The following is a 15,668-nucleotide window of genomic DNA, read 5'->3' as shown; positions in this document are numbered from 1 at the left end:
TAGTGGGGTGATCTAACAGGGACCTGAGTGTATGTCATAAGGCCCAAGACCAGTATTGCAGGAGCTATGGCTATTTATTCCGGGTGAGCTGTCTCTTTGCCATCACTCTGGAGAAGCTGTTTGGGTCATAAGTATTTGACCTCTGAACTTTTGCTCTCAACTGGAGCAGCTGTGGGTGGCAGGAATGTGGGGAGGGAGGAAATATCAGAGTCAGCAAGCAAAGGCCTCCAGCTCAGGGTTGGCCAGGCTTCCAGAAAAAAAAAAAAAAAAAAAAAAAAAAAAAAAAAAACACAAAACTCAAGTAGCTCTTTGTGGTCACGGAACATACACTTCTTTTAGTGTTTTAGAGTCTGAAGAAAAGCCTAGAAGGAGTCTTATTGATGGAGAAGCAATGGTTGTTTACTGAGCTTCAACTGCATGTAGCTTTTGTCTAGCAGATGATAAGACAAGGACACACTGACACACCAGCATGTGTCATCCATAGTTGCCTGGACAGGGGTTTCGATGTGTTTGGGGAGTCCTTCTTCTGTCTTCCTAGCACATCAGAGCCTGTCCAGTCTTTACAGTTCTGCTTGGTTACTTGGTTTCCTTGTGTGCATCACCAAATTGGGTGTGGCTCACATTAAATACCCAGGGAGTTTTTGATACACCAAATAGCACCCTGAGTAGGGTATATTGGCTTCCAATGAGAATCCCTGTTCTTGTGTTATCCTTTATATGTTGATGATGGGCTTTGCCAATGAGTCCTTTGTAAATATGAAAGAAAGGAAGGAAGGAACGAACGAACGAACAAATGAACGAACGAATGAAGGAAAGAAGAGAAAAAGAAAAAGCTAGAAAAGCACTTACCCATTGGGATGTCTCATGGGAAGAAGCCCAAGAAGCTGCTAGAGACCCCTGGCCCAGTCAACAGACAGCTATAAAGATCATTCACATGAGAGACCACTTGACATCCTCCAGACTCCATAAAGATACTTAATGCTTGGGGGCAGGCAACATTAGCAGAAGAATTGTTTAGCCCAGCAATAGGCTGCCCCTAGAATCATGAGCAAACTGGCCAGCCTGGAACACTTGGAGGCTAAGGCTGGGAGATTGTGAGTAGTAGGCTAGCCTGGGATACAAAAATAAATTTACACACACACACACACACACACACACAGAGAGAGAGAGAGAGAGAGAGAGAGAGAGATAACCCACAAATATGAATAACTTGAAGTATAATTTTAAGCTGCCAAGATTTGGTATATTATATAATAATAAATCATTGAGATGCTGCTTCTGTGAAAAACATCAATGGTAGTTTTTAAGGACACATGTCATATTGTATCTTTCAATTTCGATTGGTAGTGCTTTCTTGGAGGCTTTCTTTTTATTGAGATCTCTCTCTCTCTCTCTGTATGTAGCCTACTGTTCCCTTAGGTTATACTAGTATGTGCTTTCACCTTGCCTTTGAATAAAATCCCTTGCTACATTGCTATGTTTGAGTCTTTGTCATCTCATGGTGTGATAAAATACCCTGACAAAAACACCTTCAAGGAGAAAGGGATTATTTGGCTCACACTTCTAGGTTGTAGTCCATCACTGGTAGAAAAGACAAGGTGACAGAAACTTCACAATCAAAAGCAGATAGGAAGGAATCAATGTATGAACACTAGTGTTCAGTTAAATCTCACTCTCATAAAGTTCAGAATCCTCTGCCCAGGGAATGTTGCCACCCATAATGGGCAGATTGTCCTATCTCACTTAACACAATCAAGTTAATCTTCCACAGATGTGCCCACAGGCTAACTTGATCTAGACCAGTGGTTCTCATCCTGTGGGCTGTGGCCCCTCACAGGGGTTGCATATCAGTTATCATGCATATCAGATATTTACATTACGAGTCACACCAGGAGCAAAATTACAGTTATAAAGTAGCAACAACTATAATTACAGTGGTTGAAAGCCACTGATGTATACAATCCCTCACTGAGATTCTCTTTCAGGGTAATTCTAGATTCTGTTAAAATGAAATTAGCAATGAGTATCCCAAAGATTTCTTCAGTTCTCTGAATAAGATGCTAAGGATCTGGAAACAACTAGTCCAGTGACCACTGGTAATGCCTACTCTTGTCATCTATTCATCCACCCACCCACCCACCCATCCATCCATCCACCCACCCACCCACCCACCCATCCATCCATCCATCCATCTACCCGTCCATCTAAAAATTACTCATCCTATGTCATCTATTTCATCAGTCAATCTTGATTTGCACTCAGTTGAAGCTTTAGGAAGTCTCTTAAGGTGATAAAGGGTTCAGGAATCCGGGTGAGAGGTCAGACCTGGAATAGTTGAAGAAATAAATGAGGAATGGGAGAGCAGAGGTGATAGGGAGGAGGGGTGGGTTACAGAGTAGAAGGGATGTTAAAGGCAGATACAATGGAGGAGGAAGAGACCATGTTAATACATACTATTATCAACAACTAAGTATTAGTGTCAGGCTCAGGGTTATTCAGGGCTGGCGTTCATCACCCACTTTCAGCATGCGGTCATTCTAGGTACTTTATGGGCTTTATACTCCTCACAACCCATTGAGGTGGGTACTGCCACTGTGTCCATATTTCAGTTAGGAAAATGGAGACCCTGAGAGAGGAGTAGCTTGTTCTAGGTGATGCAGCTAATGAGTGGCAAGGGTGGCAGTGACTCTTGGGTGTCCAGGTCAGTGCCAAGTGGGTGCCTCCCTCAGACACAAGAAGTGAAGGAGGAAGATACACAGAACAGAAATGCCTGAACTCATGCTGGGGAGAGCTTGGGAAGGCAGAGTGTGCCTAGGCAGGAGGCCAAGGAGAACAACCACACTGGAAATGTCAGTTTTGACACCATCAGCTTGACCATGTGGGGGTGGAAACCATGGGCTGGGGACAGAACGTCAAGGGCAAAGTCAAGGACAGGATCCAGGAGAAAGTCCAAGAGCAAAAGGGCCCATGGAGGAAGTGCCAGATACAGCTTGAGGGAAGGAGGGGCTAAGGGCTGAGGCAGACACCAGGAACACATGTGTGGAGGCACAGTAGGGGAGAGAGGAAAGTGTCTTTCAGAGGGAATGATGTGTGTGCCAGTAACACCAAGGACTGGATGTACCGACAAGAGCTGTAAAGCAGCCACTGAATGCATATGCTTGGGGTTGAATGCCTGGAGGCCTCCAGCTCCCGAAGCACCTGGTCAGGGGGCTCACACCAGCGCAACAGAATCTTGGTGCTTCATGACTGTGCAGATTCCTGGAGCCTGTTCCTAAGACTTGCATTCATAAGGTGGGAGGGTCAGGCCCAGGAATCTGAATGATTAACAAGGAAAGGGCATGAAGATTGTATTCCTTTCCCCACCTGGCCCAGATTCTGGCTTCTTGTTAAATGATCCATGGTCTCTGCTTTGGGAGATCAACATGTGAGCGGCCAACCTTTTCAGTTCATGCCTTTTCCCAGGGCCTTGCTTCACAGGCTGTAATGGACAATCATACTCAAAGACTACAGTGAGCAAAATCTCTGTCTCTGCCTGTCTCTTTCCCTCTCTCTTCCCCCTCCTCATACACACACACACACACACACACACACACACACACACACACATACAACCAAAGAGAAAGTCACTTGCTTCCAAAATAAGCACACATCCTCAGCCATATCAACCAAGATGTACCATTCTCTGTGATCCCCAAAGCAAGCAGGATTGGCCCTGGTTAGTGCTTGGATGGGAGAGAGGAACACAAGCAAATGCCCACAAACACAACTACTCCAACTAAAGTAAATACAAATATATTAATTGTTAGTGTGCAGGGGACATAGAGGGAAAGGATGAGAATGGTGGGGAAAATGAGATGGAGAAAATGGGGTAGAAGCAGGGGGACTAGCCACGGGACCAGTGGCAGAGGTACACTGGGCCAGCGGCCTTTGGAGCATCTTCCACATATGCTAAGGAATTCAGACTTGACCTTGAAGAAATGGAAAGCTTTTACAAGTTCATGGCCAGCCTAGACTACATACTGAGTCTGACTGAAAAGGAAATAAATATTACCAAAAAAGAAAAAAAAAAAAAGAAAGAAAGAAAGAAAGAAAGAAAGAAAGAAAGAAAGAAAGAAAAGAAAGAGAGAAAGGAAGGAAGGAATTTGTAGGATTTTGAAGTAGGGACTCTGCATTTCAGAGAGCTCAGGAGGTAACTGTGGGAAGCTGGGCCATCTCTCAGTCTCCTACAGCATCCAGCAGAGGAACTCTGGCATGTACCTGGGACTGCCAAACACAGGTCTTAGAGTTTGTCTCTTGTAAGCTATGGGAGCTGAAGACCATAGTGTGGGAAATAAATCATGGGGAGTGAGGACGGGGAAGGAAAAGAGAGAGAGAGAGACACCACTCAGTGCCATTTCTCAAATGGAAAAAATAAGAGAGACACCACTCAGTGCCATTTCTCAAATGGAAAAAATAAAAAAATAAAAAGGTTGTGGAGAAGCATTCCTTTCCTTATATAAATATGTATTTAAAATAATCACAGAAAATAAAGTTGACTTTTTGAAGCTGGGTTAAGGGAGAACTAGAAATGTACAAAAAAAAAAAAATAGTAAAGTAGGAAAAATAAGCAGAGGAGAAAAGAATATAAAAACAGGAAGTCCACAGGCCTCAGTTCCCTATGAGGTCATCGGCAAAGGCTCCAGAGGTTGATTCTCTGCAGGTTACAGGGTGTGGAAAGCAAAGCAAGAGTGTGAGCCTTTTCTCATAGCCTTGGGCATGAGAACAGGGCAGAGCACGGTCAAAGCCAGAGGCAGCTGGAAAGTTTGAAAGCTATTTGCATATGGGGTGGGTATGGGGTGGTCTCCAGGCTGCCCAGCCTGGGGTGGAGGAGTGGAGTAGGAAACTGAACTGACCGCCAAAGCTGAGTCCCAGGTATCAGTCTACCACTGAGGTGCCAGGCCCATTTGTCTACCTAGGATTGAGAGTGGTTAGGAAGGCCTACCCCCACGGGTGGCTAGGGACATACTAATGTGGCCCAGCAGGGGCATCAGCAGGACCTGAGACCAGGAAGAATGCTTTTTCGGCTTTTTGTTTTGTTTTTATATCCAGCAAACCATTTTATCACCAGCCATTTTCCCTTCCACAGCTCAGAGCCTGAAGGGCTGTGACAGCCTGCAGAGGCACAGTTGCTCCCTCATACATGCGGCTTCCGTGGTGGCTCTGTAGTGAGGGGGCATAGAGGTACAGGGGATTGGAGGGGGGGGGAGCTGGGTGTCCTTATGTGACTAAGAAGCTGGGATTTCCTGAGTGAGAGTGTAACAAAGGACCGTCTTGGAGTCTCTCCTCAGGGGCCATCCACCTTATTCTTTTGAGCCAGGGTCTGTCATAGTCAGTGAGCTCCCAGGGTCTGTTCATCCTTCCCTAGTGATAAGATTGTAAGCATGAGCTACCAGGCCTGGCATTTTTCACTTGGAGTGAGGTAGCTCCCTCCCTTGCAGTATGGCTCTGTGTGTGTGTGTGTGTGTGTGTGTGTGTATGTATGTGCATGTATGTATGTGGGTGTGCATATGTGTATGTGTGTCATGCACATGAGCATGTGTGTGTGCTTGAGTACATGCATATTTGTGCATGTGTGTGGAGAATGCACGATTGTGAGTGAGGGTGTGTGCCCTTGTGTGGGTCCCAGAGGAAGGCACTTGCTGCACTATTGCCATCAGACAGTGTCTCTTAATTGGGCCAGAGGCTCACAATTCCCATTAGGCACCGTCTCTCACAAGGTGGGGGCCACAGTTATGGGCAGCCATATCCAGCTTTTTATATGAGTTCTATGGATTTGAACTCAGGTCCCCAGGCTTATTTTCCTCCTGCTGCTTCTTATCTACCATGAGGCAAACAGCCTCCTCCACACACTCCTGCAGCCATGATGTTCTGCCCAGGGCAAGGGGCCAAGCAAACACCACAGAGAGCCTTCTGAAACCTGGAGCAAGCTAAGGGCTTATTAATCGATAAAACCAAAAAGCCCTTATAATCTGCATTTCTACACGTCAGTTTCCCAGAACTTCCCACTTGGTGGGGAGGTGTTTGAGAAATGTTCTGGCTGGGGATTTGTTTGCACAGCAACCCAATGGAACTACTAACTATCCTAAGGAACAAAGGATTTTAGTTTCTCAGAGCAGTCCTAACTTTCCAAGAGCCAGTGAACACACAGATGTCAGTCAAGAGGCTTTACTGTTCTCAATTTTTTTCTCAGCCACTTTGCATTTTTATGATCCATCTAACTAATAAAGAACCAAAATAAAACCAACATAAAACTCACCGTGCTTCCTCTTCCACCTCAGGTTCAAGTACAGACTCTGCTTTTGAGAAGCCCAGGCCTGAGTATTATTCTATACTGACCTTTGATATGTTGCCATCTGGTGGTCTCAGTTGGTAACTGCATGTTTATGCTTCAGCATCCTGTATATATGCAATGTCACCTCTCAGCACTATACAGTAATAATGGTGGCCAATTCTTCATGTTAAAAATAAGCGTCTGCCTATGTAGTTACCAGTTCACCCTGGAGTAGTGGCAATTGCATTCCAGATGTCTCACAGTTGCTGTATTAGAGAAACAAATAACCATCATGACTGAAAGCATCTTGGGGGAGGAAAGGGTTTATTTGACTTCCATTTTCTCATCACAGCCCATCACGGAGGAAAGCCAGGAGACAAACTAAGCAGGAGCATGGAGTGAGGAACTGGAACAGAGACCATGGAGGAGTATTTTCTCCCTCTGACTTGTGCACAGCCTGATTTCTTATACAACCCAGGACCACCTGCCCAGGGAATGGTACCCATTGTGGGCTGTGTGCTCCAACATCAATTCTCAATCAATAGTTCCCACAGGCCAATCTGATGGAGACATTTCCTCCCCTCTCCCCAGGTGTGTCAAGTTGAGCCATCCCAGAAAGTCCGAGGCAGAACATCATTCTGTTGCTGACATTATAACAGGAAGGATTAGCTTCTTACCCTGAACACATGCAAACAAACCCATATATCTCTGAACACTCACTCTGAACACCGACAAAGAGCTGGCCCCATCATCTAAGAACTGCAATATCTTTTCAAGTCCCCAGAGAGTTTTTGGGGGTTACTAGAAGCTATTGTTGAAGGAAGATAGGGCTGGGGGAGATGGCTGAGTGGGTAAGGTGTTTTCTGCATCAGCATCAGGACCCACATTCAAGCCCCAGCACCCTTGTAAAAGGTCAGCCATGGTGACGCATGCCTGTAATTCCAGCACTGGGAGGCAGGGATCAATGACAGAAGATGTGGGTGCTCGATGGACAGCCAGTTTAGTTGAACCAGGGAGCTCAGTTTCCCTGAGACACTCTGTGTCAGAAAATAGAGTGGGAAAGCAGTTGAGGGAAACACCTGCCATTGACCTCTTTTTCTGAGTATGTGTTCATGTATGCTGGTATGTGTGCACATTAGCATGTGTGTATATGCATGTAGAGGCCTGAGAACAATCTCAGGTGTTATTTCTCAGTATATTTTAATTAATTAATTAATCAATTAATTGGAGACAGGGTCTCTCACTGGCCTGGGGCTTGTTAATTAGGCTAGAGTACCTGGCCAGCAAGCCCAAGAGATTGTTTCTACCTCCCTAAGTGCTAGTAGGATTACAAGTATGTGACACTATGCCATCTCTCTCTCCCTCTCCCCCCTCTCGCTTTGTGTGTGTGTGTGTGTGTGTGTGAGAGAGAGAGAGAGAGAGAGAGAGAGAGAGAGAGAGAGAGAGAGAATGCACAGAGGCTAAAGGAAGACTCAGGTATCCCTTAAGATAGGGAAATTACTATGTTGGGCTAGACTGGTTGCTCCTGGCTTAGGCCAGCCTCTGCCTCACAACACCAGAGTGACAGGCACCTGTGGTCATGTCCAGGATTTTTATATGAGTACTGGGGATTTGAACTCAGGTCTAGTAAATAATCTTACCCCCTGAGCCTTCTCCTCAGCCCCCCCCCCACTCTTGACATGGGCTTTGAGGATGAAACCCAGGTCCTCATGCTCTCCAAGGCAGGTACTTTAAGGACTGAGCCATCTTCCTCAACACATGGTTTGTGGGTGATGCAATCCAATCACAGTGTCCCAAAGAGAACATTTGTTAAGAAGACTGTGTCTCTGGGAGGAAGGCAGCGAGGAGGTCAAGGGCAGGTCAGGTATGCACTGTCATGTGTACCATTGCCTGCAGCTTTTCTTGTGAGCACCAGAAGTGTGGCCTTGGCTGCCCATGAAAACCTCCTTATGTGTTGGAACATCTTCTAGCTGCTAGTGAAGTCACATATCCACTCTCGAGTGATAATGTGAAAAGAGAAGGGCCCCATGCCTGCCTTCCCTGCACATTGACCTTGTACAGGAAGGAAGGCACAGGCTGCTAGGGGTGGCTCACCTGGTGGTGATCTGAACTATGGTCCACACAGAACCCAAAGCTTCCAGAAGAGAACAGACATAGAGAGAGAGAGACAATCCAGGCAGCAGGTGGAAGCCAACCTTCCTCCCAAGTGTAGCCAGACATGGCCCTGCAAGAGGAAGGAAAAGCTGGTATTTAAATCTTATCATAAACTGCCCTACCAGTTAGAAGGAAGGGGAAGGGACTGACTGAGAAAGGCAGTCTGGAGACACAATTTCTGCTTGGTTTGTTTTGGACAGCAGTGCTGCATTCAAGCAAAACCTTCTGTATGCATGAAGTCCTATCTAATAAAGATGGAAAGCCTGTAGAGATGGCTCAGCTGTTAAGAGTGCTTGCTGTTCTCCTGGAAGACTCAAATTCAGTTCCCAACACCCAAATTGGTAGCTCACAATCACCTGTAACTCCAAAGAATCTGATGCCCTCTTCTGGCCTCTGAAGACACTACATTCATATGCATATAACCACACAAACACATACTAAAAATTGAGATTTTAAAAAAATAAAATATGTGGAAGATGAGGAAATAAAATGTTTTAAGAGCAAGGCCTTGTTCATGCTAGTTAAATGCTCTACCACTGAGCTACACCCCAGCCCAGAAGGCAGAATGCTAAGAACAAGGTACCTACACACTAGAGAGTAAGACTGAATGATACAATGTCCTGTTGTTTTTTTTTGTTTGTTTGTTTTGTTTTGTTTTAACTTACATCTGAGGAAATTAAGAGCCCCAGACAGGCAAGGACCACTGTCAGAGCCACTGAGGTCACAGTGGCCGGAATCAGCTTCTCCCTGCTCAAGTCTTGTTTGTATTTTCAGTTTTCCCAGGTGTCTCTCTGACCCTGGGGATTTGAAGACTGGCTTGGCGAATGAACGCATGGAAGGCAACTCGTGGGAAAAGCCGACGAACTCACCGGTCTTTTATGGGATTTTCTGGAGCCAGTTAAAGATAAGTTTTATTATCTCTCTGTCTCTCTCCCCCTCTATTTTTGTAGAGAGCAATTACCAGTGTTAGTGTATAAAGGGGGTTGGGTCTCTGAATTAGAATTCCTGGCATTGTTTGTGCCTATCCAGACTGCAGGACTGTGTGGGTGTGGTGTATCAGATAGTGTGCCTTGAAAGGAAACGTTGAAATAGAGGCCCTGGCTTGGCTCTGGTCCTCATGCTAATAATTCCAGCAGGCCAAGCCCAGGACCTTTCATTGGCAAGATGTTGCCCACGGCCCAGGTGAGCAGGGCACCTTTGAGAAGTGGATCAGGAAAGGGGTATGGGGACTTTCAGAAGTCTAATGAAAGGGCCCCTTGTAGTAGAAAGCAGCAACCTCACCCTGGGTTCAAAGGGGGCAATACAGACTTATATGCTCTCAAGCTGGAAGATCGCTTCACCATCAAGAGGGTTGTCCATGTAGCCATTTTATCCACTTTCAGCTGGGGATTTTGTGTGGCACCAAGTGTGTGAACACATGCATGTGTTCATATATACAGCACATGTATATGTATGTGAGGGCTATAAGTCAATCTCCAGTGATGTTCATATATTTTAAGACTGTCTCTCAGGAGCCTGACCCAAGTAGGCTAAGTAGGGTGACCAGCCATCCCAGGGAGTCACCTGTCTCTGTCTTCCTAGTGCTTGGCTTATAAGCATACACACACACACACACATACACACACACACACACACACACACACTGTGCTTGGCTTGTAAAAATGTTTTCTTTCTTTTTAATTTTTATGTTTATGTGTATGAGTGTTTTACCTTCATGTATGTCTATGCAGCACATTTATGTAGTGTCTGTGGAGGCCGGAAGGGCAAGGTTGGAATCCCTAGAAGTGGAGTTACAAATGGCTGTGAGGCTCCCTGTGGGTGCTGGGAATCCAACCCAGGTCCCATGCAAGAGCATCTGGTGTTCTTAGCCACACAGTCATCTCTCCAGCCTCAAGCCATGGCTCTAGCCCTTGGCTTTTTGTTTTTTCCTTTTTTCCTTGCTAATCTGCAGATCCAGCAAAATACCTTGCTGACCATCCAGTCTTTCCCACCCCTGACCTTACTCCCATCCCCCACTTGAAGCTGACAGGGGGCTCCCAACAGTCTTGCACACACTCATTCTGCAGTGTTTTCTGCGTTCAGGGGTGCCACTCTGCCAGCGAGGCTCCATTCTTCCCTTTAAGCACCATTTGTCCCTGGGTTTTGGGAAGGCATCAGAACTGCCCCTGGGAGTGTGCAAGCTTGCCCTGGCCTCCTGTGCCTGTGTTTATAGCAACAGGCCCCGCTGGGAACTGGCAACAGGTTGACACTGGAGGTCCTGTGGTCTGGATCTTGTCACCCTGTACCGAGACCCTCTGAAAAGCCTGGAGACACCATGTTTGTTTATCCCAGGACAGAAGGTCAAGCACACATGTTTCTGGGAACTTCTGTCCCTGCAACTCTGAAATTAGCCAAACAAGGAAATTCTAACCACTGGGCAAAACCACACTGGCAAAGCAAGGTTTTTTTTTTTTTTTTTGGTTTTTCTCCCCACACTGCCCTCAGCCTCCGTACTGCTTCAATTTTCCCATTAACTGGACTTCTCTTTGTGATTGCTTTTCCACTTAGCCATATTTTTTAAGTGAAGAATATTTTTCTTTTCCCCACACAGTAACTGGAATGATCCTTGAGAAGCAGGTTCTTCACAGTGTTTGTAGGGTCCTCCGCGGGCCGGCCCTACCTACCTCTCAGCCCCCCCCCCCTTACTGGGCAACCACCTTCCTCCAGATCTTCACACACCACCTGGATGTGGTTTATTCACCAAGGTGTTTTAGGACATGCACAGACCAGGGGCACATACAACTGAAAACCTGTTCTTTCCTTTTCATTATTGTTTTTAAGCTGTGTTGTTATAGCTGCTGCATTGGTCTGTAACATTCTTATACTCACAGTTGTCCAATACCACCAACCCCCAGATGCTCACCACCACCATCCCCCAGATGCTCACCACCACCATCCCCCAGATGCTCAATACCACCAACCCCCAGATGTTCAACATCACCAAACCACAGATGCTCAACAGCACCACCATCCCCCAGATGCTCAATACCACTAACCCATGGATGCTCAACACCACCAACCCCCAGATGCTCACCACCACCAACTCCCAGATGCTCAACACCACCTTCAGATGCTCAATATCACTAGCCCACAGATGCTCAACACCACCACAATCCCCCAGATGCTCAACACCACCAGCGCCACTATGTACAAGTGGTTGCAATGTCTGCAGAGGTCACAAGAAAGAGTTGAATCCTCTGGAACTGGAGTACACAGGCAATTGTGAACCAACCAACATGGATGCTGAGAACCAGAATCAGGTTCTCTGGAAAAGCACAAGCATGCCGAACCTCTGAGTTGCCTGAAATCGCATTCTGCTGCAACATTCAAAGACAGGTTCAGCATTATCTGCTGTCCCCTGTTTCTGGCTCCAACACAGCTTGTGCAGCCTAACTGAAGATGCTGGCTGGATCTAATAATCATTTAAAGGACCAGCTATGAGAACCAGGGACAGAAGAACAAACCCACTGGCCTCCTCAATAAACAAATCACAAGATAAGAAACAAGTTCAAACACACCTGGGACACCGGAGTAGTAGTTACACAGCTGTCTTCCCTTTATGGTAGTTTTCAACAGTGAATAAAATCATAAAAATTTCTGGCAAAGATGAAAGAAAAAGCACTTATCTCAGAATGTAATCAGGTACTTAGTTCAGGTGATTAGGCAACAAGCTATTTGTGGAATTTTACAATGTTCAGGAATTGTTTTATGACATATATTATTATAATTATGTTATGTAGCTATAAATATAGTTCCTATTGGGCTATAAGACATGGTTAATATAAATAAAAGCATGAGACATTTACGTAAAGAAAATCTCAAAATTTAGTGTATTCTTAAGTTATTAGTGATGGACACTGAAGTGTGTAGGAGTGAAAATGGCTCAAGAATAGAGTCTGTTTTAAATCATTTCCATGGAAACGGATGAAGTCATCGGAGAGATGGCTCAGCAGGTAAAGACACTTGCCACCAAGCCTGACGACCTGAGTTCAAATGTGCTGTATGTGCCCACATATGTATACTTATCCACACGCAAAACGAGTGATTTCTTTAAAATGAAGAAGGGAAAAGAAGAAATGGAGAAAGATAAAGGGGAGGAGGAGAAGAGAGAAGGACCACACACATAAATATGGGGAAACTGACTGATGTCAGTCTGGGGGGGAGGTTTTACAGTTCACTGTTTTCTTTACTTTTCTATGGACTAAACATGTTTTCATAATGATTTTAATAACGCTCCACCCTACTTGCCACGGTCTTCTGTACCAAGACCTTGTTCAGTTTATTTATTCTTCTCAGAATATCAGCATCATCAAATAGGATGTACCAAGTCTTGTTTGTGCCTCTCTTCCAGGCTTTAAATCTGCTCCATTATGGCTCAGGCTTTCAATGAGGAGCACTTACCTAGCATGTAGCCTGGTCTCTCAGACAGGACACATTAAAGTCGATGGATATTTTATTTCTGACATTATTTTAAAATAAAATCTCAGGAAAGCACCCCCCCTTTGTCTCAAAGGAACCTCAACTCTTTCCATAACTCCTTTCCCTCAAGTGGATGACAAGATTTGGGTGCACACAGAAACCACACCTGCCACTTTGTGACACCAGGCAGGTGAGTTGTCCACCTGCAAAGGTGGCAAAGCCCAGCACTTCAATGTCACCTGCTATTAGGCTCAGCTTGAAGCTGTTAATTTTCAAAAACTTTGTGTTTTTGTAGACTCCACACTCCTTTTTCTTTTGGTTTTTTGAGACAGGCTTTCTCTGTGTAGCTTTGGAGCCTGTCCTGGAACTCACTCTTTAGACCAGGCTGGCCTTGAACTCAGAGATCTGCCTACCTCTGCCTCCTGGGTGCTGGGATTAAAGGTGTGTGCCACCAATGCCTGGCTTAAATATCACACTCTTAAACTGTTGTGCAGATGGTGCCATCCACCAGCCGGCAGCACCTAGCTGTTCATCAGCTGTCAATGTTAATGTTGTCTTCCCTGTTTTATGGCTCAGAATAAAATCAGTTCCTATCCTAGAATGTAGCCCCCTCTAAGCCTAATAGATATGTGTGTTGTGTGTGTGTGTGTACATGCATATGTGTGCATTTGTGTATGTGTTTAAATGTGAAATTTGACTTCCCTGTCTCATTTATATTCTTTTCATGATTGTGAATTTGTGGACATGTAATATTAGAAGAATCATTTAGGAGTACAGCAAGATGGCTCAGTGAATAAAGACACCTGCTGTCAAGTTCGAGAACCCGAGTTCATCCCCAGGACCAATATGGTGGAAAGAGGGAACCAATGCTCCTGGGTTGTCCTCTAACTACCACATCTGTTCTCATGCATGCACACACACAACACACAACACACATACACATTACAATAATAAAGCTAATAACATTTTCAAAGAATAATCATTATTGGACAAAGAAAATAATGATATTCAGAAGTTTCTATCTGTTCTTTCTATGACAGACTTGGGGTGGCATATTAGAGATTAGAAACATTGAATTGGTGTGTGCTCTTGTTCACTGACCCATCTGAGCAATGTGTACTCCAGGTGCTTCGGCCTGGGAGCACCACCTTGTTTCATTTAGAAGAAAGGAGGCATAAGTGGGGGCCCTAAGGTCCAGGTTTCTGAAGAACCTGCTTGGTCCATGGCTTCTACCACCATTAACCAAGTTCCTCACCCACCTATTCCAGAAGCTCCTTCTCGTTTTCAGATTGCCAAGGAGCCTAGAACTCAAGAGTCCCTACTCCAGACATTGTTCTGAGACCCATGGACATCTAAAGGTGCATTTGAGAGTCAGAGCAATTCATGGCAGGGGCAAGTATATGGTATTGTGAGGTATTTGTGAGTGTGCATCTATGTGGTGTGTGTGTCGGGGGTTGCATATGTGCAGTCCCAGTGTCTTCCTCGATGGATTTCCACCTTATATATTGAGGCAGCATCTCTCTTGTGAACCCAGAGCTTACCAGTTTGCATAGCCAGGTAGCCAGCTTGCTCCCAGTATCTCCTGTCTGTCTCCAACTCCCACACTGGACAGGTCAGCATTTTACCAGCAGAACCATCTTCCTGACCCACAGGGTATTGTTAATGTCAGAGGGAAAAAAGTTTTATTCAATGCCTTCTCAACAAACATTTCCTGAGCTTCTGTCACAGGCCAGACAGTATATGAGATGCAGCATCCTCGCCTTGCGTCTCACGTTCTAGCAAGGAAATGGAGCATAAACAGTTGACAGCAGTACCAGGTGACAGGTGCTCTAGATAAGCCTCTCCATCCTTATGATTTAGAACGAGCTTATGGCTGAGAGTCTTCATGGTGATCTATTTTGATATATATATATATATATATATGTATATATATATATATATATATATATATGAACACGGATGGTATAGGATGCCACTTTTTAGCTGAGGGAACTGAAGTTTTAAAAAGAGGGACTGCCTCACAGTTTGGCAAGTAGCATAACTGGGATTTACAGTAGGATCTTTTTTATTCCCCAGCAAAGTGAGCACAGGTTTGATGGCTTCAGGATGAGCTATGGGCCTTTTAGGCATGGCTATACTCCAGTGTGGACACTAGAGAGCAATGAGAGCAAACCAGAGAGGCTTTCCCTCTGCAGCTGCCACTGGGCAGCCACAACAGAGCTTCCTATATACATCTTTGAAGGTGGGTTGATGATGACTGTAGTGTCTACTGTTTTCTGCAGTGACTGATGAGCAAAAGGGTTACAGGACTCATCTTGCACCAAAGCACCTAACATACAGTATTTCAATGTTATGCCCTGTTCACTGTGGCTGGTGGTCCTGGATTGTGTAGGAAAGTAAGCTGAAGAACCCTTACAAATCGAGCCAGGAAGCATCATTCCTCTAGAGTTCTGCTTCAACTCCTGCCTCCAGGTTCCTGCCTCAAATTCCTGCCAATAAAACATTTCCCCCCTCAAGTTGTTTTTGGTCATGATGCTTTATGACAGCCACAGAGAGTAAACCAGGGCACATCACATGACTTCTGAGGGTGGCATTCATCAGGATTTGCACCAGGATCTACATCTTTGTTGAGAATAAACTGACATTCCCCCGTGGCCTCCATCCCTTCCTGCCTCAGAGCTTTGTTGTTCCTTTCTGGGCAGCATTTTACAAGAAATGAGGATCAAAGCTACCCAGAAAAATCTAC

Source organism: Phodopus roborovskii, unplaced genomic scaffold, assembly GCF_943737965.1.
Source record: "Phodopus roborovskii unplaced genomic scaffold, PHOROB, whole genome shotgun sequence".
NCBI lineage: Eukaryota > Metazoa > Chordata > Mammalia > Rodentia > Cricetidae > Phodopus > Phodopus roborovskii.
Note: the sequence above shows the minus strand (reverse complement) of the source record.